General features: G+C 40.6%; 1 long non-coding RNA gene across 1 annotated transcript; it reads left to right on the top strand.

Annotated features, from left to right (window-relative positions):
- Positions 1-20,965: 20,965 nt before the first annotated feature.
- On the top strand, positions 20,966-23,624 carry LOC121581509. Its single transcript, XR_006003214.2, has 4 exons — positions 20,966-21,325; positions 21,981-22,068; positions 22,169-22,256; positions 23,174-23,624. It is a non-coding gene; the product is annotated as an uncharacterized LOC121581509 (long non-coding RNA).
- The last annotated feature ends 2,630 nt before the right edge of the window (positions 23,625-26,254 follow it).

Genomic DNA, 26,254 nt, shown 5'->3' with positions numbered 1-26,254 from the left:
TGGCCTATTTATTGCCTTACCTCCATAACTTACTACATTTGCACACACTGTATATAGATTTTCTATTGTGTTATTGACTGTAACTTTTGTTTATTCCATATGTAACTCTGTGTTGTTGTTTTTTCCACACTGCTTTGCTTTATCTTGGCCAGGTCACAGTTGTAAATGAGAACTTGTTCTCAACTGGCTTACCTGGTTAAATAAAGGTGAAATAAAATAAATACAATACAAAATAGTGTCAAGTTGACATATCTATAACAGGGTTCGTAACGTTACGGTTAGCATCACCGCCCTGGGAGTTGAAGGTCCTGGGTTCACCTACTGGAGGAGATATTTTGACCATTCTCTTTCGTGTATTGTTTTTGACACCCCCCTCACTTTCCCGACACACCGGTGCGCACATGCACGCACGGTGTCTGCTTATTTTAATATATTAGGTGTCTCTTAAAAGAGCCTTTGGGTTCATTGTGCATCGTTGAGTGGCAAAGGACAGGGAGTGTGATGTGTACTACTTCTAGTGCGCGCGTCTTGCCACTACGGATGAGAACGGTGGAGAGACCAGCTCTTAAACTCTCAAGGAAGATGTTGTTGCCCTCATCCATCAGATGCACGTCATCCCTACAATACAAATGCACGCGATAAGTTGCACAGGTTGTAAAAGTTTTCCTTTTCAGGCGCCACTTTCTGTCATTTGAGAAGCTAACAAAAATGTGTCAAGCTAGCCCACGTGGCGCTGACAAACGACTTACGCTTATTCATATGCACACAGTACATCGCACACTATCAGTAGCACTTATGTATGTTCTGTTCCAAATCTGTGAATACTCCCATCTGTTTTTATAGTCATACTGCCATTTATAAATGTGGGAATGTGTACTCTTTTACTGGAGTTGGACAGCTGTGTACAGCATTACTAAGAACATTTGAGCACCTATCCAATGTCAAATTTGTAAATTTGTATTCTTAAAAGTGTTTTGTACTTGTCTAATGACTTTGTATTTTACAGGTGTTTCTCAGCAGTTTGTCATTTGTCACAATGTTTGTATCAGGAGTTACCAAAATTGCTATTGACGAGCCACAGGGTTATGCAGGCTTTTTTGTTCAAGCCCAGTGCTACCACACCTGATTCTACTACTCAGCTGGTCATCGTGACCTTGAATAGTAGAATCAGGTGTGGTAGAATTGGGCTTGAATAAGAAAGCCTGCATAACCCTGTAGCTCTTCAAGATCAATTGTGGCCATCCCTGAACTGTATGTACAAAGTTTACTATGTCTGATGAAGATAAGTTTGATTGTAAATTGTATATTTTGTAATAACTCACTCTTATTTACAGGTAATGTAGTACTAAGCCTTTCTTCAGTAAACTTTAAAGTACATTTTCATGTAAATACTTCAAGGGGAATTTGATGATGGCTCTGCCAAGGCATATAGTCATTACTATACTAACAACATTACGTTTTTGTCATAAACATCAACATTATCCAAACCACAATCTAGAATGAACGTATTTTCATTTCACTGGTACAATCGGGATGTTTCGACTTCCTGTGAATTCATCTGCTCATAATAAACCACAAAGTCCAGCATTCATAGCGAATGCAGATACCGCCCCGCTAGGTAGATGGGGCGTGGCCACAAACTTGGTTCATGGCATTGTTTACTTCGAACGACCAACACACAGTAATTTCAGAACTTCTCTAGGTATTTTATTTTTTACGAACGTTTGTCATCATTCCTGCGCAAATTACAAACAAGTGTGAGAATGAGTTCTCTTTCACCGTTCTACCTACCAGAGATTTACCCCGATGCTGCCAGTGGTTTGCAGCTATCAAAAATGATGCTTACGGTGACCAAAGATTATTTCGGAGGGATTTTCAGGCTGAACGGATGGGGAATAAAGATTGCGCAGGAGGGGATGGTTGCCGTTTTATGGACTCTTAACCAACCGTGCTATTTTGTAACATATTTTTTACATAATGTTGCTACTACCATCTCTTATGACCGAAAAGAGTTTCTGGACATCAGAAGAGCGATTACTCATCTTGAACTGGACAAATAATTTTTCTTTAATGAGTCGGACGAGAGGAATTTGCTCCAGACACCCGACAGGGCCCTCATCCACGTCATTCGCAGTAGAAAGAAAATGAGATATCGGGGAAGGAGATCGGGGTGCTTGGTAAGGAGCCGGTGACTAGTGGCTAATCTGCCTTTGCCATCGATACTATTCGCCAATTTACAATCACTTGATAATAAAGTGGACGAACTACAGGCAAGAATATCCTACCAATGGGACATAAAAAACTGTAATATCTTATGTTTCACCGAGTCGTGGCTGAACGAAGACATGAATAACATACAGCTGGTGTGTTATACACTGTATCGGCAGGATAGAACGGCAGCCTCTGGTAAGACAAGAGGTGGCGGTCTATGTATATTTGTAAACAACAGCTGGTGCACAATATCTCCATCGTCAAATTTGTGTGGATGAGTGGAATCACTTGAAGCCATTGTGGTTTGGTCAGTTCTTTCAGTTTTGTCTGAAGGATTGGGTTGGCAAATGGTGGTCACACCAGATACTGACTGGTTTTCTGATCCACACCCCTACTTTTCTTTAAAAGGTACACTATATATAAAAAAGTATGTGGACACCCCTTAAAATTAGTAGATTTGGCCATTTCTGCCACACCAGTTGCTGACAGTTGTATAAACTCGAGCACACAGCCATGCAATCTCCATAGACAAACATTGGGAGTAGAATGGCCTTACTGGAGAGCTCAGTGACTTTCAACGTGGCACCGTCATAGGATGCCACCTTTCCAACAAGTCAGTTTGTCAAATGTCTGCCCTGCTAGAGCTGCCCCGGTCAACTGTAAGTGCTGTTACTGTGAATTGGAAACGTCTAGGAGCAACAACAGCTCAGCCGCGAAGTGGTAGGCCACAAAACTCACAGAATGGAACTGCCAAGTGCTGGAGCGCGTAAAAAACATATGTCCTCAATTGCAACACTCACTACCGAGTTCCAACGTCAGCACAAGAACTGTTCGTCGGGAGCTTCATGAAATGGGTTTCCTTGGCCGAGTAGCCGTACACAAACCTAAGATCACCATGTGCAATGCCAAGCATAGGCTGGAGCGGTGTAAAGATTGCCGCCATTGGACTCTGGAGCAGTGGAAACGCGTTCTCTGGAGTGATGAATCACGCTTCAACATCTGGCAGACCGACAGTCCGACGGACGAATCTGGGTTTGGAGGATGCCAGGAGAACGCTACCTGCCCAAATGCATAGTGCCAACTGTAAAGTTGGAGGAGGAGGAACAATGGTCTCGGGCTGTTTTTCATGGTTCGGGCTAGGCCCCTTGACAGTGCATGTCAGAGCAAAAAACCAAGCCATGAGGTCGAAGGTACCAAACCATTTCTGCAGCATTGAAGGTCCCCAAGAACACAGTGGCCTCCATCATTCTTAAATGGAAGACGTTTCGAACCACCAAGACTCTTCCTAGAGCTAGCCACCTGTCCAAACTGAGCAATCGGGGTAGAAGGGCCTTGGTCAGAGAGGTGTCCAAGAACCCGATGGTCACTCTGACAGAGTTCTAGAGTTCCTCTGTGGAGATGGCAGAACCATCCAGAAGGACAACCATCTCTGCAGCACTCCACCAATCAGGCCTTTATGGTAGAGTGGCCAGACAGAAGCCACTCCTCAGTAATAGGCACATGACCGCCCACTTGGAGTTTGCCAAAAGGCACCTAAAGACTCTCGGACCATGAGAAACAAGATTCTCTGGTCTGATGAAACAAAGATTGAACTCTTTAGCCTGAATGCCAAGCGTCACGTCTGGAGGAAACCTGGCACCATCCCTACGGTGAAGCATGGTTGTGGCAGCATCATGCTGTGGGGATGTTTTTCTGCGGCAGCGACTGGGAGACTAGTCAGGATCGAGGCAAATATTAACTGAGCATAGTACAGAGAGATCCTTGATGAAAACCTGCTCCAGAGCGCTCAGAACATCAGACTGGGGTGACAGTTCACCTTCCAACAGGACAACGACCCTAAGCACACAGTCAAGACAACGTAGGAGTGGCTTCGGGACAAGTCTCTGAATGTCCTTGAGTGGTCCAGCCAGAGCCCGGACTTGAACACATTCTAACATCTCTGGAGAGACCTGAAAATAGCTCTGCAACAACGCTCCCCATCCAACCTGACGGAGCTTGAGAGGATCTGCAGAGAATAATAATAATAATAATATGCCATTTAGCAGACGCTTTTATCCAAAGCGACTTAGTCATGCGCGCATACATTTTTAGGTATGGGTGGTCCCGGGGATCAAACCCACTACCCTGGCATTACAAGCGCCATGCTCTACCAATTGAGCTACAGAGGAATGGGAGAAACTCCCCAAATACAGGTGTGCCAAGCTTGTAGCGTCATACCCAAAAAGACTTGATGCTGTAAGGTTGGATGGTAGAAAAAATTCTGAACATGACACGCTGTATTTTGTGTGTTTTTCTGAAGTGATTATCTAGGGTTACTCTCACTATCAGAATGTAGGTCTACATTCCACATGTTTTCTGTTAAAAGTGAGGTCCACACTGTACACATTAGGTGAAAATTGAGCCTACAAAAACCATTCAAGCAAAAACACATTCACTGAGTTTGACAGAGTGATGTCATTACTTCGATCTTACACACCACTCACATACTGAATGGATTGTTTAAGTTTTAATTGAAAAGCTTTTAAATCATTGTTTTACTTGCTACAGGGATTAAAGGATCTAGTTGATCACAGAGATATGGTTTCAGAGTTCCCTGTTACCCCATTCCCGTTGTTTCCACTTGGGCTTCGCAGTAGATTTCCCCACCAGCCAGCATCATTAATAATCACCTAGTATCCTATGTGTAATTACACAAGTACCTTGTCACTTACCCTAATCCCGCTGAGCCAACAGCTGGGTAGAGCACTGCCTAAACACAGCCCTTATGTGGGATAGCCATACAGGCCAGACATGAGTTTGGTGCCAGGAAATGGTATTGCATATGGGAGCGTGGATTAACTCTAAAAACACACTCTAATCCCCCCAAATGAATATTTCTCTCCACACTAAGAGGAAATGGTTGATGGTTTTGGGGAGAGTGCACAGAAGTGTGAGTTATCTAAATAAAACATTGTATATTATTTTAGTTGAATGTCTGAAGTAATCAGCTGACTAGGACTGAAAAAATAATAGAAGTGGGTGGGTTTTAGTTCTAAGTGAAAGTGTTTCCGAGCATAAGTCTCCAATATACTGTAGGTCTCGAACATATTGACCCATACTGTTTTTACTTTAGGCTACACGGCAGAGGTATTATGGTAGGAATTTTCTGACAATGTGATGCACAGTTATTGAGTAATGACAAAAAAACAAGCAAGCCAAACCAAGCATTTGGGTTAATACAATTCAGCTAAGATATTGTTCACATTTCCATCATTATGTGAAACATACCTCTTGCCCTTTCAATCTTCCCCTATCAAGGTATAAATCACCCAGGACAGTCAGGTTCAAATGAAATATGAGGGTTGTCAGAGGGACCAGGGGTTTGTGCCAGTCCTAATCACCCTCTGAGGGATGGAATAGATGACGCTGTCATCCAGATCGAGACGACCTGTCAAATGTCACCCTTTAACACAGAGACACACCTACACTGCGCTGCACTCAGTTTACATCAGTACCTTCTTAGTAACACACTGTATCTCATTAGAAACTCAAGACTTGAAGTACTGTGATGTTCACACAATACTGTACCAGAAAAAGCTCTAAGATGACCAGTTGTGAGTGATGAGTATGACTATACAGTTGAAGTCGGAAGTTTACATACACCTTAGCCAAATACATTTAAACTCTGTTTTTCACAATTCCTGACATTTAATCCTAGTAAAAATTCCATGTGTTAGGTCAGTTAGGATCGCCACTTTATTTTAAGAATGTGAAATGTCAGAATAATAGTAGAGAGAATGATGTATTTCACCTTTTATTTCTTTCATCACATTCCCAGTGGGTCAGAAGTTTACATACACTCAATTAGTATTTGGTAGCATTGGCTTTAAATTGTTTAACTTGGGTCAAACGTTTCGGGTAGCCTTCCTCAAGCTTCCCACAATAGGTTGGGTGAATTTTGGCCCATTCCTCCTGACAGAGCTGCTGTAACTGAGTCAGGTTTGTAGGCCTCCTTGCTCGCACACGCTTTTTCAGTTCTGCCCACACATTTTCTATAGGATTGAGGTCAGGGCTTTGTGATGGCCACTCCAATACCTTGACTTTGTTGTCCTTAAGCCATTTTGCCACAACTTTGGAAGTATGCTTGGGGTCATTGTCCATATTGAAGACCCATTTGCGACCAAGCTTTAACTTCCTGACTGATGTCTTGAGATGTTGCTTCAATATATCCACATAATTTTCCTTCCTCATGATGCCATCTATTTTGTGAAGTGCACCAGTCCCTCCTGCATCAAAGCACCCCCACAGCATGATGCTGCCACCCCTGTGCTTCACGGTTGGGATGGTGTTCTTCAGCTAGCAAGCATCTCCCTTTTTCCTCCAAACATAACGATGGGCATTATGACCAAACAGTTATATTTTTGTTTAATCAGACCAGAGGATGTTTCTCTAAAAAGTACGATCTTTGTCCCCATGTGCAGTTGCAAACCGTAGTCTGCCTTTTTTATGGTGGTTTTGGAGTAGTGGCTTCTTCCTTGCTGAGCTGCCTTTCAGGTTATGGCGATATAGGACTCTTTTTACTGTGGATATAGATACTTTTGTACCTGTTTCCTCCAGCATCTTCACAAGGTCCTTTGCTGTTGTTCTTGGATTGATTTGCACTTTTCGCACCAAAGTACGTTCATCTCTAGGAGACAGAACGTGTCTCCTTCCTGAGCGGTATGATGGCTGCGTGGTCCCATGGTGTTTATACTTGCGTACTATTGTTTGAACAGATGAACGTGGTACCTTCAGGCGTTTGGAAATTGCTCCCAAGGATGAACCAGACTTGTGGAGGTCTACAGTTTCTTTTCTGAGGTCTTGGCTGATTTCTTTTGATTTTCCCATGACGTCAAGCAAAGAGGCACTGAGTTTGAAGGTAGGCCTTGAAATACATCCACAGGTACACCTCCAATTGACTCAAACTATGTCAATTAGCCTATCAGAAGCTTCTAAAGCCATTACATCATTTTCTGGAATTTTCCAAGCTGTTTAAAGGCACAGTCAACTTAGTGTATGTAAACTTCTGACCCACTGGAATTGTGATCAAATCAAATCAAATCAAATTTTATTGGCCACATGCGCCGAATACAACAGGTGCAGACATTACAGTGAAATGCTTACTTACAGCCCTTAACCAACAGTGCATTTCTTTTTAACAAAAAAAGTAAAAATAAAACAACAACAAAAAAAGTGTTGAGAAAAAAATAGCAGAAGTAAAATAAAATAACAGTAGGGAGGCTATATATACAGGGGGGGGGTACCGGTGCAGAGTCAATGTGCGGGGGCACCGGCTAGTTGAGGTAGTTGAAGTAATATGTACATGTGGGTAGGGGTTAAAGTGACTATGCATAAATAATTAACAGAGTAGCAGTAGCGTAAAATGATGGGGTGGGGGGGCAGTGCAAATAGTCCGGGTAGCCATGTGGTCCTCTGTAGCTCAGCTGGTAGAGCACGGCGCTTGAAACGCCAAGGTAGTGGGTTCGATCCCCGGGACCACCCATACACAAAAATTTATGCACGCATGACTGTAAGTCGCTTTGGATAAAAGCGTCTGCTAAATGGCATATTATGATTAGCTGTTCAGGAGTCTTATGGCTTGGGGGTAGAAGCTGTTGAGAAGTCTTTTGGACCTAGACTTGGCACTCCGGTACCGCTTGCCGTGCGGTAGCAGAGAGAACAGTCTATGACTAGGGTGGCTGGAGTCGATGAGTTCCGACTTCAACTGTATGTCCGCCCCACCACCAACACAGCGGCGACATTATCTTCAATCTTCAGCAATTTCTCCCCACCTCCAGCGAGCTGTGTGCCTGCCGTGGTAGTCTTATCTTCATCTTGACCTCGCCTTTCTCTGAACCAAGCGGTGTGCTCATCAAGCCTCCAAACTTCATTTCCTAGCAGTTGTGCTGTTACCTGCTGGAGAAGTGAAACCGTTTTCAGTTATCTGAAATGCCACCATGTGGGTAGTGTACACTGGGGTCACCGTTGGTTACACCCTGATGCCCTGAACGAATCGGCGCTGCGGAGATAATAAAATCTTGTTCCTTAGGATATAGTCAGGCAGGCAGGGAGGAAAGAAGGCAAATAACACACAGGCTTTAACTGTGTTACACGTGCTAACATGACGACGGACGGGGCATGTCACGCCCTGGCTCTGGGGACTCTTAAATGTTGAGCAAGGGTGTGTAGTGTCTATGTTGTATTTTCTATGTTGTTGATCTAGATCGTGTAGATCTATGTTGGCCAGGGTGGTTCCCAATCAGAGGCAGCTGTTTCTCGTTGTCTCTGATTGGGACCATACTTAGGCAGCATGTTTGGCACTAGTCATTGTGGGATCTTGTTCCGTATAGTTTGTTTTGGTGTTAACCTAGGACTTCACGTATCGTTTGGTTTGTTGTTTTTGTTCGTGTGTGTTAAGTACGTTAATTAAATAAAATGTACGCTTACCACGCTGCGCCTTGGTCCGTCACTTCCTTGAACGATCGTGACAGGGCAATATCAAGGCCGAGACACAACAAAGACAAACGATTGCTTTAAAAGCAATATAGCTATAAGTAAGATGATCATTTAAAAAAATAAAAACAACACATTCACAGTAAAGGATATTCACTGTCATCATGCTATATCAGATAGGCAACAAATACCAGTGCTCTTCAGTGCAAGGTTGACCGTCTTTTTGCTGTTGTTGGGCAGACAGACATAACTGTCACCTGGGGAGGGGAAACACATTGCAAATGGCATTGGCTTCAATGTCTTCCTTTCCTGTTGCACCCAAGTCATGTTGATGCACAAGGTTACATTTCATTTGGTTATATTCATGACTGAGAATAAAACATGATGACTGACAACAGTATATTAACCAGTGGGTCTCTATGCTGCTATATTCTACTAGTGTCATCTTTTAGGCATTTATGCATCATTTACATTTCCTTTATAAAACTTGAATATTTTACATCAGAATTCGGAAGACGAAAAAATAGTTTGGCTAGTATACAGATGACTCTCGGGTGTGCTTCCAAAAGCACACGCAAGCTTAAGGACAAGGCATAACCTCAACAAGCAAGTGGCGGTCACACACACGAGATATCAACGGCTGGATGTTGAACCTTATTTTCTTATCCCAATGTCCTCTTCTAGTCTTTGTTCTGTCCATTCTCATCATCTTGGAATGTGAAAATCCTCCTCCAGATCCATCTGGGAAGTGAATGAGAGGAGGGGAGGGGAGCTGGAGCCTTGGGCATTGAGGCGCAATAATGCATTTGATTTATATTGCTCTTATGACAGCAGATTTATAGCAGGGGCCACTGTATAAGTGCCTGCCACTGGCAATACGTATTGAGTGGTACAGAAAATAGGGAGTATTTGATTTATTTATTAGCAATTTATTCTGTTGGGTGCGGGTGGATATAAAAAGCCCCATTAAAATTGCAACGAGATATTTCACCCTATCAATAACATCTGATTTAATCTCTCCTACATGATTTCATAAAACAATAACAAGAAACATATCTAAAGATGTGGTTTGAGATTAGTTATACCACATAATTTAACATTAAACTATATTATGGAAACATAAGATAAATATAGAAAATTATAGAACATTTTATTTTCCTTCATACACATTTATGCTCATGAATATAGAGCAAATATATAATGAGAAAATGCACACCATCCGATATCTCACAAGTGATTAATTACTGTAAACATAAAGACTTATGTGAGGTAATGAGGTGAATATAGAATGATAAACGGTGACAGCAGGATATTTGAGATGATGAGGGCCACAGGACAACAGCCTGCCATGGTGACATGGGATGCCAGGAAACCAACCCTCTGTCTCTGTCTCTGTCTCTGTCTCTGTCTCTGTGTGTGTGTATGCTGAAAGGAGGGGGAGAGGGAAGGTGTGTGACGCAAATGTGTTGAGACCGGCAGCAGGGCTCTCAGTTACACAGATAGCCAGTTGGTCTGAAGAAATGGACAGGTCTCGGGGGTTGATTTTCAACAGGCAGACTAACAGAGATAGGAGAGGATGGAAACGTAAAGGATTCACTTTGCCTGTGACTAATCACAGGTGGAGGCATATTGCTTACGATAGATGCTTGATTTAGTAACTTAACCCACTCATGGTACAGCAGCTTCCCATCTGGTGTTCATAGGAGTGCTTTAAAATTAGCTCTACAACTCTTTGTCACCTCTCTCTTTAATGAAATTACTATGACTCAGAAGAACACAACTCTGTAATGAACACCTCTGACCTGGCTATCACCAAAATAGCATACCCGAAATGTGTTTCACCCCAGCTTGCTGTTCTAATTAAGTAAATAGTTACCATGTGTTTCGATTTCGGGCCTTATCTCTGAAGACCAGCTGTGAGGTGAGCACTTATCTGGACTCCCCACATCTCACAGGGAAGATAAGTGATGTAAGTTTCATTCTTGCATGTATTCAGATGTGGGATGGACCAGACAGCATGAATAACCAAGCAGTTTCCTGACACATTGTTATTGCCAAGAGGGTGGAACAGCGAGGTACATGATATCACCTTTCTGAATCCACATTGGACTCCCCCTGATACCCCCACAGAGTATTTCACTATCTCCCCTCTACACATCTCTCCTTATTCCCCCCTCCCCCCCTCTCTCTCTCGGTCTCTCTCTCTTTCAGCTTTTTAACTTGTGGTACTGCCCAAAGGCACCGCTATTTTCCTATCTCCATTTTGGTGTTGGAACAACAACAAGAAAACGCTCTAGTTGACATCTCTGTCCGTTCTAATTCCAAGGAACAAGATGCATGATATGGAAGAAAGCATCCCACAACATCCCAATCCAAACAGAAAAAACTAAGCTAGAGTATTACAGATCAGCGTCATGACAGCTCCACTGACTGACTGAATACACAAACTTGTAAGATGGAACCGATGGTGACACGCTATGAAACATTTACTTGAGTGGAATGGTCTGGAAAAGAATGTGACACTGTGTCCAGCTGCTGCCACTGACATGGCTCTGGCTCACAGTGGCTCCAGGACCAATCTCCTCAGTCTCCAGTGATCCTGACAAGGTCTTGTGTGATCATTTAGAACACAATACAACCGCACATGTAGATAATGCATTTAAAATCATCAAGGATGACTCAAACAAGTTTGACAACTTTTTTATTAAATTAATGCCTCAAAATGTACAAACATAACATAATAGGCCTAGGTTACACAGTAGACCTAACCTACAAGGCATAATTGGGTTACAGATATAATAACAATTAATACTTTTTTAAAACTTGTATAGAGCTTTTCAAAGAACCTCAAAGCGCATAAAAAGTAAAAAAATAAATAAAGGCTAAATGATGGAGATTGAAAGTCTCAGTCGGCTTGCGATGAAGTTGGGGCAGCTTTGGCTGGAAAGTCAGTGTAAGTTCAGTGGAGGGGGCATCGATTGGACAGCCAAGCAGAAACAAAGACAGTCTGAAAAAACATGCCAGGAGCTCTTCAACAGCGCACCACACCTGCTTCTCTGAATGGTCAGTCACTCCATTCAGTCATTATTTTCTAATAATTGTGCCAACAGTTGTTGCCTTCTCACCAAGCTGCTTGCCTATTGTCCTGTATCCCATCCCAGCCTTGTGCAGGTCTACAATTTTATCCCTGATGTCCTTACACAGCTCTCTGGTCTTGGCCATTGTGGAGAGGTTGGAGTCTGTTTGATTGAGTGTGTGGACAGGTGTCTTTTATACAGGTAACGAGTTCAAACAGGTGCAGTTAATACAGGTAATGAGTGGAGAACAGGAGGGCTTCTTAAAGAAAAACTAACAGGTCTGTGAGAGCCGGAATTCTTACTGGTTGGTAGGTGATCAAATACTTATGTCATGCAATAAAATGCAAATTAATTACTTAAAAATCATACAATGTGATTTTCTGGATTTTGTTTTAGATTCCGTCTCTCACAGTTGAAGTGTACCTATGATAAAAATTACAGACCTCTACATGCTTTGTAAGTAGGAAAACCTGCAAAATCGGCAGTGTATCAAATACTTGTTCTCCCCACTGTATATATATTGTTTTTTACCAAATTGTTTTATAATAAATCCCCCAAGAGGAATCATCAGTTCAGTCATTGCATACCTTAGAAAGCATTTGATAACTTGTCAGAAATGTCCAGATCAACTAGCCCTTATCAGCTAACGTTTTTATATTTAGGATTTACATTTTAGTCATTTAGCAGACGCTCTTATCCAGAGCGACTTACAGGAGCAATTAGGGTTAAGTGCCTTGCTTAAGGGCACATCGACAGATTTTTCACCTAGTAGGCTCGGGGATTAGAACCAGCGACCTTTCGGTTACTGGCACAACACTCTTACCCACTGAGCTACCTGCCGCCCCAGTTTTAGACATGGCAAAATTTGCAGAACTGCAGAAAATAAGCTTTCAACCTGCAAAGGTTTGTCTCTGACAACAAGAGGGGTGATGCACTCACGTGCCAATGCTGGATGGGGGGCCTGAGTGAAAAAGTTTGGGAACCCCTGCTCCAGAGCGTTGGTGACTGTAACTGTGTTGCTGGCAACAATTGAATTAGTTTTTTTTGCCGACATTCGTAAAGTCATCAGTTATTCTGCACTCTGGCACACTCAGACGAGAGTGCTCTGAAATCGGAGTAGATAGACAGAGTGAATTGACGAATCCTCGGGGGTGCCAGTTACCCCGGTAGAAGATTATGGCATAGGGTTTCACACAAGTGTGTTAAAATCCATTTAATCCATTTCATTTAGAAATGCTTTAGTAAGTAATACTGAAAAGCTAAGTCTAGTTGTCTTATTTTAATTATTTAAATAAAATATGGGGGGGATGGTGTTGCACATGTCATCATTTAATATCCGCACAATGAGAAGATTTGATGTAAAGTCCCTCTTTTTAACTGACCTGCACATTAATTTTCTGTGGTCTTTCTTTGTTGTGTACAATTGCACTAAATATTATTTGAATAATGCAAGATTTTAAATACCAGCAGTCTTTAAAATGACATTCAGGAGCAAAAGGATTTCAATAGTTGTTTTTAATTAATTAAAACAAATATTCATTGGATAACAATATTCAATAACAATAACTTAACTAATTAATTCAGTGTAACATTGATGTGGCAACTCTCTTATGCTCTGCTATTGCACAATTCTAATTTGTACATAGGTCACAAATGAAGCTATCCCCAGTAAAATTGGAGCACAACCCATGAGCCCACCTCCTGCACTGCTCACACCTAATCCAGTCCCCACCTGTGACTGAAAACAGGGGGAGAGATGCCAATTGAAAAGCTCTTTCTTATAAACGTAGCTAGCTATCTAGCTATATGACATAAAATGCTGTGTAAAATAGCTAAAAGGCTATAAATTAACATTAACTGTAAAGCTATCAGTCACTAGTGGAAACATTTGCAACTGCAATTAAGCTATGCTATCTTTTTAATGTATTTAACCTCAGACGGTCTGGTAATAAGGTTGCTAGCTAGCACTCCTAGCAGCTTATGCTAACTAGCTAGCTGGCTAGCATTTACTGCTAGTGACGTTGTTAGCTAGTAAGTTAGCATAAACTAGTGCTAACTGGGCTAGCCATTGTCTAAATGACAAGTAGAAACACATTCATAACCATAAAGGGGTAACTAGCCCACAGGGGCAAGTTACCCCCTAGTGGGGGGGAAGTTGCCACAAACACACTCATCCAACATATTATTACTTTACTCAAAAGGTATCTACATTTGTCTCTCTAAACAAGTGGATTATTTATCTTAAGGCTTTCCTACTTTTATAAAAACAATTGTAGATATAACTTCATTGGAATATATCTACCCCCTAGTACCCTACAACTTCCTCCATGTCTGTGCATTATCATAATTAATATGCGGGCCACTAGAAATCCATGCATTAGCATGTTTCTGTTAGCTGATACAGTACTTCATGACAAAATACACCATATTACCAAAGATTGTTCTATCTGTGATTTTCCTGTCCTGCTAATGTGCCTGGACCTTGTATGCTAAATTGCGGAGAAAACCCCCATAACTGATCCAAATGGTTGCCCAATTAGGCAGGCTATATGCAGTTATTTTGAAATTAACATACATTAAAAACGCAAGGCTTTTGAGCAGATATTCAAACATAGGCTATTCACTGCAGTTTACAGCCTAGAGTTTTGTACTCAACATTCTTAATTATGTTGTGTTGTTGTAGCCTAGGTAGGATCAATGTTTTGTCTCTAAAAAACTTAAACAATAGGGTAGCTTTTCGAGCTGCCTACCCTGGGATTGGGAGGGAGCGCAGTCAGCGCAGCCTTGGGATCGCACATAGTGTAGGTTACCTATGATTTCGTTATCTGATGAACTTTTTTTTATTTCGCCTTGTAAATTGACCTGGCCTCTCTGCTGCCACGGCTATTCCTTTTAAATCTTGTGGAGTCCCAGGAAAAGCCACACTACAAAAGCTTGTTGGACACTTATTTCGACATATTTTATTTAGCCTACTGATAGCCTATTGGAGGACAGATGCACACTTGCTCTTCCTTGCGGAATGTAAAATAGGCTACAGCATTAACGGGCGGGGAGTTGGAAAGGAGAAGCCCATATTTTCCTATAGTACACCTACCTTAACACCGGGCTACATCCTAACAAAATAGGCCTACAACATACATTGCATTCAGAAAGTATTCAGAGCCCTTTACTTTTTCCACATTTTGTTATGTTACAGCCTTATCCTAAAATGGATTAAATTGTTGTTGTTTTCCCTCATCAATGACAAAGCAAAAACGTTTTTAAAGAAATTCTTGCTAATTTATATATATATAACAACTTTACATAAGTATTCAGACCCTTTACTCAGTACTTTGTTGAAGCACCTGCCATCCAGGACCTCTATACCAGGCGGTGTAAGAGGAAGGCCCTAAGAATTGTCAGACTCCAGCCAGCCTAGACATAGACTGTTCTATCTGCTATCGCAAGGCAAGCAGGACCGGAACGCTAAGTCTAGGTCCAAAAGGCTTCTTAATAGCTTATACCCCCAAGCCATAAGACTCCTGAACAGCTAATCAAATGGCTACCTGGAATATTTGCATTGTCACCCTCCAACCCCCCACCCCCTCTTTTACTCTGCTGCTAATCTCTGTTTATTATCTGTGCAAAGTCACTTTCAGTATACGTACATGGACACTACCAGTCAAAAGTCTTGACACAACTACTCATTCAAGGTAAAAAAATTTTTACATTGTAGAATAATAGTGAAGACATCAAAACTATGAAATAACACATATGGAATCATGTAGTGACCCAAAAAGTGTTAAACAAATCAAAAAATAGTTTATATTTGAGATTCTTCAAATAGCCACCCTTTGGCTTGATGACAGCTTTGCACACTCTTGGCATTCTCTCAACCAGCTTCATGAGGTAGTCACCTGGAATGCATTGTAATTAACAGGTGTGCCTTCTTAAAAGTTAATTTATGTAATTTATTTCCTTCTTAATGCGTTTGAGCCAATCAGTTGTGTTGTGACAAGGTAAAGGTTGTATACAGAAGATAGTCCTATTTGGTAACAGACAAGTCCATATTATGGCAAGAACAGCTCAAGTAAGCAAAGAGAAGCGACAGTCCATCATTACTTTAAGACATGAAGGTCAGTCAATACTGACAATTTCAAGAACTTTAAAAGTTTCTTCAAGTGCAGTCACAAAAAACATCAAGCACTATAATGAAACTGGCTCTCATGAGGACCGCCACAGGAATGGAAGACCCAGAGTTACCTCTGCTGCTGAGGATAAGTTCATTAGAGTTACTAGCCTCAGAAATTGCAGTCCAAATAAATGCTTCACAGAGTTCAAGTAACACACACATCTCAACATCAACTGTTCAGAGGGGACTGTGTAAATCAGGCCTTCATGGTCGAATTGCTGCAAAGAAACCACTACTAAAGGACACCAATAAGAAGAAGAGACCTCCTTGGGCCAAGAAACACAAGCAATGGACATTAGACCAGTGGAAATTTGTCCTTTGGTCTGGAGTCCAAATTGGAGATTTCTGGTTCAAACCGCCGTGTCTTTGGGAGACGCGGTGTGGGTGAACGGATTATCTCCGCATGTGTAGTTCCCACCGTAAAGCATGGAGGAGGAGGTGTTATGGTATGGGGGTGCTTAGCTGGTGGATCTGTCTGTAATTTATTTAGAATGCAAGGCACACTTAACCAGCATGGCTACCATAGCATTCTACAGCGATACACCATCCCATCTGGTTGGGCTTAGCAGGACTATCATTTGTTTTTCAACAGGACAATGACCCAACACACCTCCAAGCTGTGTAGGGGCTATTTTACCCAGAAGGAGAGTGATGGAGTGCTGCATCAGATGACCTGGCCTCCACAATCCCCCGACCTCAAACCAATTGAGATGGTTTGGGATGAGTCGGACGGCAGAGTGAAGGAAAAGCAGCCAACAAGCGCTCAGCATATGTGGGATCTCCTTCAAGACTGTTGGAAAAGCATTCCAGGGGAAGTTGGTTGAGAGAATGCCAAGAGTGTGCAAAGCTGTCATCAAGGCAAAGGGTGGCTACTTTGAAGAGTCTCAAATATATAATATATTTTGATTTGTTTAACACTTTTTTGGTTACTATATGATTCCATGTGTTATTTCATAGTTTGATGTCTTCACTATTATTCTACAATATAGAAAATAGTAAAAATAAAGAAAAACCCTGGAATGAGTAGGTGTGTCCAAACTTTTGACTGGTACTGTATATCTAAAGAGTAAAAATAACATGTTAACAAATAAATGCTTATTGTTTGACAAGGTTTCCTGGTGTATTTTCTTATATATGAGGTGTTGAATGTACTTTAAAAAATTAAGGCAACAAATTTACACACAATATTATTGAGTAGATGTAATGTCCTATGTTTTTGAGTAATTAAAAAAAAAAAGTTATTCGAATTTACACAATTAAAGTTAGTCAAGGGAAATAAGATTAGCCGTATAAATGTTGTGGATTTACTGATAATATGATTAAATATGAGTGTATGTAACACACAAAAAATGGACTTACATTAATTGTGTAAATTTGAATAGCTTATTCACATTTTTCTAATCAGAAACATAGGACATCTACTCAATAATATTGTGTGTAAATTGTTGCCTTAATTTGATAAAAGTAGATTCAAACCCTTTTTTTTTTTTTTACAGTGTATACAGTAAGGTATTTTCTCTCATATGGACAGTACTCTCTTATCTATAACCTCATATCATGGCCATCTTCATTTTGATTAAGCCTGAACTGCTGAAGGCCATATAGTAATTGTCATAGCCGCGGAAAGTAGGGGTGCTGAGGGTGCAGCACCCTCTGAAAAATCATAATAATAATCATCATCATTTTTTTTAAAGTATAACTTTTTTCCCCACAAAAGTAGTGCACTGGGCCTTTACTAGCCCTGTATTAGTGGACCGGTATAGCCGGCTGTAGCGCGGGCATATTTTTTTTCTCATATATATAATAATAATAATAATATAATATGCCATTTAGCAGACGCTTTTATCCAAAGCGACTTACAGTCATGCGTGCATACATTTTTGTGTATGGGTGGTCCCGGGGATCGAACCCACTACCCTGGCGTTACAAGCGCCGTGCTATTTTTCTTTAGTTCTAAACAAAGCCATGATTCCACAGCATAGCACCACGACGACTCTAGCGTCAACATAGACATAGCCTGACAATATAATATGATAAATACATAATTTATCATTTCCAGCACCCTAAGCAAAAAATGTATCAATTGTAATTTCTGGAGTCAGGAAAGCTGTAATAGAGAATACTATTTTGTGTTAAGGATGCTGTCATAAGAGATAAAATGTGTGGGAAGATCTCTTCATTTAGTCATTTATCCAGGCATGGTGGTGGATAGCTTGATAGTCGGATGCTAGCAATTAATGAGATGTCAACAAGCGTTTGGTGTTGCATTATTCACGTCAGCTCTGTGATACATACTAAGACCTCCTCTGGGTGCCTTTCATCAACAAACCTAAAGCTGAACAATTTCTGAGGCGATCTGTGGACTTATTTAAAAAGGATACAGTAGAGTGACCTGACCACACAGACTATAAGACAGTCTAAAGGATTGTGCTTCAGGCAATGAGCCTTTTGGTGTGGGAGGATGAAGAACAGAAGGAATCCATCACTGCACTGCACTCTTAGAAAAAAGGGTTCCAAAAGAGTTATTCGACTGTCCCCATAGGAAAACCCTTTTGGATTCAAGGTAGAACCCTCTGTGGAAAGGGTTCTTATGTTGAATATCCTTGACATTGCTTTATTGTCAATAGGCTATTCAATTATTAAAGACCTTCATTTGTAACTTTGTGGGTAGGACGTTTTCCTAGAGGGTACCTCTGTCTTCTTTATGGACTGCTCATAACAATGCTTCATTGTGCTTGATAAACTATTTGGAGAAGAAGAATGTAACCAGGGCTTTATGACTTGCCAAAGATAAGCAGTCCAGTTCTTCCCGCAGTGACGATTCACATCTGACAAAAAAAACAATACAGACCTTTTATGAGTTGCTTGCTCTTTCATTTCATAGTGGCAATTCAGTTTGACACTTGAAAAAAACACTATCATTGACAATTGTTGCTCTGTGGAGAGTCGTTGGCTGAATGAGGCCACTCATAGTCCTCCCGTGAGGAACATTCATTGTTCAATTCTCAACCCCAGGTTCTAATTAGAACCATCACTTAGGTCAATATCTGCTCGAGGAAGAATGTATTTTTATCCTGCAGAGAAAACAATTTCACTCCAGTTGAAAGATAACACTTTAGATCAAATTGCCGTAGAACAAACAACAAGTGCTAAATCGTCTTGAAATCCTTGATGAAAATTGAACAATATCTCCACACTCATATTCAAATACATACAATTATTATTTGTATTCATTTTTATTTGATTCTAACTGCTCCTCTAACTGCACTCGCTGGTGACAAAACGTAGCCACGCAGCCATCAAAGTTATCCATCTCTCTGCTTGACCTGATGATGTTTTTGACGCTCAACCTTGTGGACATTTGCACAGCACAGCACAGTTTGGAGGAGCTGACAGCTGACAGGCCTGCAGGCGGCCAAGTGATGTTCCCTAGCAGAGAAACCCTCTGTTCAGTCCTCAGCGTCTCTCTCTCTAGAACTTCCTTCCCAATGACTTTCCATATGCCCTCTGACCATTAAATGTCTTCTTTATTTATATATTTACTTAATTTGTGCCCTTGGCCTGACCACTGGCCTAAATAAAAAATTTTATTTTGTCATTCGTGTCCCTGAGATGAGTCATGTTCTGCAAACTTAGTGCTTAAATGATTCATGGCTTTAAGAAATGGAACACTAGTCACTTTAATAATGTTTACATATCTTGCATTACTCATCTCATATGTATATACTGTATTCTTTAATATTCTACTGTATCTTAGTCCATGCCGCTCTGTCATTGCTTGTCCATATATGTATATATTCTTAAATTCCATACCTTACTTAGATTTGTGTGTATTGGGTATATGTTGTGAAATTGTTAGATATTACTTGATAGATATTACTGCACTGTCGGAGCTAGAAGCACAAGCATTTCGCTACAGCCGCAATAACATCTGCTAAACACATGTATGTGACAAAATAAAATTTGATTTGATTTGAACACGCAGAAGGCGAGGACAGTACAGGTGCATCAAAGCTGGGACCGAGAGACTGAAAAACAGCTTCTATCTCAAGGCCATCAGACTGTTAAAGAGCCACAGAGAGGCTGCTGCCTCCATACAGACTTGAAAATCACTTACAATTAATATTGCCACTTTAATGTTTATATATCTTGCATTACCCATCTCATATGTATATACTGTATTCTATACTATCTATTGCATCTTAGACTATGCCACTCTGATAATGATAATGACATTGCTCATCCATATATTTATATATTCTTATTCCATTCCTTTACTTAGATTTGTGTGTATTAGGTTTTTGTTGTAGAACTGTTAGATATTACTTGCTAGATATTGCTGCACTGTCGAAACTAGAAGCACAAGCATTTCGATACACTCGTAATAACATCTGCTAACCATGTGTATGTGACCAATACATTTGGTTTGATTTTAGTGGTAACACTCATGTAAGCATGTGACTAGTTATAGCTACCATCAGCCAACAAGAGTTTTAGCCAATTTGGTTTTAGACGTTCAATGTCTACTATGATGGTAAAGGTGTATCGTGATTTTGTGTAACAGTACGAGAAGTGCTGAGCTACTAATAAGTGATGTGTTTCAATTATGCTAGTGGTTAGCTAGTGAGGATAAGCCAGGGGTGTAAAAGTGGCAATGTTGGATCCTGCGAGCTGTATACGTTTTTATTTTTATTTTTTTTAGCTGATACAGAATAAACAAATCACAGGATATGGTCAGATGATAAATTGGCTTTATTCAGAGTGCCACATTTATTTTTCTAAAACAATAGGAGGACTCGGTTTAATATGGGTCTTCACCGTCTTATGTGCACAGTGGCTTCACTCCTGCTCGTGTAGTGCTCTGCTTTACATCTCTTTTCTGAAGGCTTTTCTGACATTCGGATAAAATATAAATTTCTCCCACAATACAAATGCAAAGTGATATGTCATGTTGGGATGTTTAGTTGGAAAGATTAAACAAATCATAATGTTTAACAGCAACCTAATTCTGCAATCGTCCCTTTAAATGCCCACACCAGCGAAAATCCACTTTTTTTCAGCTGGAAGACAATGCCCAGAGCTTCGCAATGATGTTGCACAATGATTTAAGTCATCATTTTAGTCAAATTATGATATATTTGGGCTTGAAGTGGGAAATCCGAAGTGCGAACTTCGTGGAAATCAGTGTTAATGACTTGTATGTTCTTTCTGACTTACGTGTCAGTTAAAGGGCTAGTTTTAGTTCATTTGGAAACACTTACCTGTAAACATGTTATAGCTAACACGTGTGGGCTCCTTTCTTCCTGTTTACAACCTGCTGCTACTATGGCTTACTGCGGTCTGCAATGCACTTCGACTGTTGGGAGATGTTGGATGGGATGACACCGGTGAAACGGTGAGTAAGAAAAGAGCTATATTATTCTGATGAGTGGATGTAGTGGATAGGTGAAATGTCAACACAGCTGGGACACCTCGTTGTTTCTGGAGACACGTGCATGGCGGCGCTACAGCAATAGTGTAGCTAACTAGCTAGCAAGTAGCAGTTGCTTGCTAAGTATACATGTTTGGCTGGCTAGCTAGTTATAGCTAGCATAGCTAAATGTGTGGTGAAGTAAATCCATATTAAGTAAGTTCATATACAGTATAGTTCAGTGAGTAAATCACTGGTTAACCAGTACTAACGCTACCGCATCGCCTTAGTTGTGTTACCAAACGCGAAGCTGTTTCCAAAACTGCAAGGTGCCTCTACAGTAATAAACCTAGCTGTCAATGGGAATGTGCTTGATGGCCAATGTGATACAAAATGCTGCAAAGTAATATCAAAATGTGCAAACTACAGTTCAGGTAAAGTTGTAAGGACCAATTATAATTATGTTTTAATTAGCTAACTAGTTTGCTTTCAAAGTTGAGAGATTGGGTGTATGTAGCTACTGAAATTAGTTCATCCCTCAATTTTGCATTCTGTCCTATCCAATAACATTCTGCCCTATCCAACAGGCACCAAATGTGAGAACTAAAATTGTAGTTGCTTACATGTCATTTTCTCTTAGGCTACCTATCGCAGCCCCCCTCTTCTCTGCATGGCGACAGAAGTGAAACCTTGGCCAGACAGACACCTTCTCCACTGAGAATGTTTGAGTATGTCATTGTCAAGTTCATAGAATTTAGGCTATACATTGATCCATGATAGACAGACAATGTGACTATTCACTAACTCCACCTTGTGTCTGTGTTTCAGGAGTCAACAGACAACAAAAATTCAGCCTTACTGGAGTTTGTCCAGAAAAATGCTGTGTACACATAAATTTTAGTAGCTTATTGTGAAGGTAGGCCAATGTCACTGTAAATAACATCATAACTCACACATGTTCAGAAAACGGAGAAAGAGAGGATTCTTTATCTCCCAAAAAATGCAAATCAGATCACCGTCCATGACTGTCCAACCCTGCTAACATCCTTACACCATCTAGGTGAAGTAGAGTCAGGACTATAACAAGGCTGGACAATCATGGGTGGCTTGACCTGGGCAGTGGTGGAAAAAGTACTCAATTGTCATACTTGAGTAAAATTAAAGATACCTTAATAGAAAATGACTCAAGTCAAAGTCACCCAGTAAAATACTACTTGAGTAAAAGTCTTAAAGTATTTGGTTTAAAATATACTTAAGTATTAAAAGGAAAAGTAGAAGTATAACTCATTTCAAATTCCTTATATTAAGCAAACCAGAAGACACCATTTTCTAGTTTTTTATTTATTCACGGATAGCCAGGGGCACACTCGAACACTCAGACATAATTTACAAAATGAAGCATTTGTGTTTAGTGAGTCCGCCAGATCAGAGGCAGTAGGGATGACCAGGGATGTTCTCTTTATAAGTGTGTGAATTGGACCATTTTCTTGTCAAAATGTAACAAGTACTTTTGGGTGTCAGGGAAAATGTATCCAGTAAAAAGTACATCATTTTTAGGAATGTAGTGAAGTAAAAGTAAAAGTTACCCCAAAAAACTAGTTAAGTAGTATTTTTACTTAAGTACTTTACAACAGTGGACCCGGGTGTTGATGTACACAGTGGGTAGGAATCCGACAGCACTGTCTTCACTGTATACAGAGAGAGAGAATCCCTGCCTGATTCTTAGTTCTCTGGGCTAAACTGAGAACAGCAAAATGGTAATGTATGGACCAGATCCATGACAGACATAATGAGAATTCAACAACCTACCTATGTGTTTCATGTGTTTTACAGGACTGAGGACTGGGCTGTGTGATGCAGACCAAGGACAGAGGCTGAGCAAGCAGCAATATTGTCATAAAGTGAAGATGTGGATATTCTGTTCTGTTTATCATTCAATGCATGTTCTGATAATGTTTATATAACCTACTACAATTACAATATGAGCAAACACTGTAATGGAAAATAAAAGATTATAATGTACAGAAAGCCCACATGTTAATTATAGTCTACTGCGCTCAGGGTCCTATCACACAAGACCCCTCATTGACTGAGGGTTCCCAATGTTACAATATGTTTGAGGGGGGCCACATTGACATTTCAATTGTTATGGGGGTCCTCATGAGCACCACTGAAGTTAAAACCATGTCTGTGCTCTAACAGGTCACCATTTCCTCCTGTCTTGGCTATAACCTACATTACAGTATACTGTCCACATTATGTTACAGGAACATTAGTGTTATGATCAGAGAATACAAGCTAACTAGTAATGTTGTATTCCATATGCATCAACAGTGTAATATCTGGATGAAGTTTCTAAATAAACAATAAGGAACATACAGTAGAATTACATGATATGTATACATAGTAAGATGTTTATTGATAGGCAATGCATTTGGTACAGAGTATGATTTATGTTTTGACCAAGTGACAGCCCTATTCTAACTGGCTCATCAAAACAATGTTCAAGAAGTTGGGCTATTGTATTAGTAGCTATCTATATTGCTATACAAGTATTGGTCTAAATTCTAGCTAGTTATTACTGATACAGGCAATAGCTGCTTTCCTTGGCTCCCTACAAAAAGCTTCAGGGACAACTGTTATATTGGTAATCTAGTAGCCAGCTAGTGGAGATACTTGCAAACATTACAGCTAGGTCATTCCAGCTGTTATTTAGTTAGCTAGCTAGCTACTTACTACCTAACCCTTACTCTTCAGATAATTAGCATAGTTACAGGTACTCTTATGCATTAAACAAATTTGGAACCAATTATCCCCAGTAGCTAATAGTTACCTGTAGCTAGCTACGCTACCTGGCTAGCTAGCTAGCTTTATTGGTCCAGGGAGTAGGTTAACTAGCCTCTAGCTTCACTGGTGAAACTCCAGTATTATCGCTAAATTCTGAATTCATCCTTGCCGTTGCAGAAGGACAGTAAGATAGTCCTTCACCTTGTCGTAGCTATCGTTAGCTGTGCTGTGCTCCATAGCAATTAGCGAAGCTACCCTGACCCTGGGTTTTTGGTTTGTTTACAAATCGCAGAGTGTGGGCTGTGCCAGAGACCATATGGGCTGTGCACTCGGAGGAAGGTGGACATTTGCACAACCGATTATTCAATATTTAGGAGGAGCCATACGTCGGTGTTCGGAGGGTGGAACTAAACAAGCATTTCCGCACCAGGACAGGAATTAGGTCAAAATAGTGGCGGCAACTTCCTCTGGAGGGGTCCTTTAAGCGCCTTCTGCCAACACCGAATTTAAAGAGATGCATTCTACAGACAATTTTGTGGAAGTTGGGAAGCATGAACATCATTTTTAACTGTTACAGAAGTAATATAATTTAGTGATTTAAACTCACAGGGGGAGGATTATAGCACAAAGAGGCCCTCTAGAACCCACTCCTTCACAATCTATAATCTCTTTTCAAAGCATTTGCACTATTTCACTGTGCAGTTCAAGTTTAATTGTTGCGGCTAGAGTGTTAAACACTTAAAAACAGCCCAGAGTGAGAAAGTAAAGGGGTCGATCCCAAAACTCAATTTAGTAAGGATGGGCGTGGGCAATTAAGGGGCCCAGGATGCAACTGAGATCATTAGGCAGGTTTGAGGTTGGAGCCGAGGGCCACTTCACGACAAGGATGGGCCCTTGAATGAGTGAATGGCGGAGGCTTAAATAAGAGTAATACCACCATGGGTGCCACTGCCTGGGTCCAAATGGATGTCTGACAGTACTTGGAAGTGATTGATGATAAGGACTTGTTAGGGGAACAATACTACAGTATATTAGATAAGCTAGGTTGGTAGACTTCAATAACTCAAGGTACCCTCTCTGTGATGCATTGCTGGATTTGTGGTTCCTGGCATTGCTGAAGTTGGGTATTTATGGTTTATGATGGTCTGCATGTTGTTATCAGCTCTGGTTTCTACGAAAACTGCATAATAATAGCAAGAAAAGCTACATACATCCATTGTTCGGCTAAACATGTTGGAGAATGATTGTCGCATATGACACTTCTCTAGAAATAGCCTTATACTGTAGACTACCGTAAATTGCATTAACCATTCAAACTTAAAAAGCAAGATTACATTTGGTGTTAAAATAACTTAAAAGGCTAGTGAAGAATGTGAACAAGGTTAGTTTAATCAAAGATCTAATCAAATAAAATGATTTCTAGACACTCCTATGACGGTTACAAAGACGCTATAAATGGCATCTTTCATTCCATTGATCTTTCCATAGGGGCACCATAGTGTGATACGCCACAGCTGTCATACAACTCCAGAACAGATCATTATTCTTAGTCAACACAGGGCAATGTAAACAACAGTCCAAGTCAGTATCTACTCTGCTCACATAGCTGTGTTTCTGAGGGGCGAAAGCATAAAGACAGAGTCGGACAGAGGAAATAATGTGACCTATCAACTGTTAAATTTCTCAGCCTGCATATCTAGATGAATGGCCGTCATGGTGTCTGCTAGTGTAGGGTATGTGAGGGTCATGGTTACACGTCTTTATAGCGTGGCGTGTTACTAAGGGTCATATCCTCAATATGCATAGTGACTCCACTGTGCCTTGAATGATGCCACCTCCGGATCTGCATCTGTTAAACAGTCAGAGCTATTGGGGAAATAGCTAGTTAACATTCAAACAATGTACACATTCATGGTATATGTGCGATAAGTTGCATAGTTTTTTTCCCAAACATAATATATTCTGTAGAATGTATATACCAACTATACAGACTAATCATTGTTCATATACAGTACATAGACCACTGTGTCAGGATCAACTAGAATCTCTGTGTAAGGTTTGTGGACAAAAACAAATCATTTTAATTACTCCCAACATCCCTCTGAAGTCCTCTGAAAACAATGCTTT

The sequence above is a fragment of the Coregonus clupeaformis genome, chromosome 14 (genome assembly GCF_020615455.1).
Source record: "Coregonus clupeaformis isolate EN_2021a chromosome 14, ASM2061545v1, whole genome shotgun sequence".
NCBI lineage: Eukaryota > Metazoa > Chordata > Actinopteri > Salmoniformes > Salmonidae > Coregonus > Coregonus clupeaformis.
This window is presented reverse-complemented; position numbering and strand designations above follow the sequence as displayed.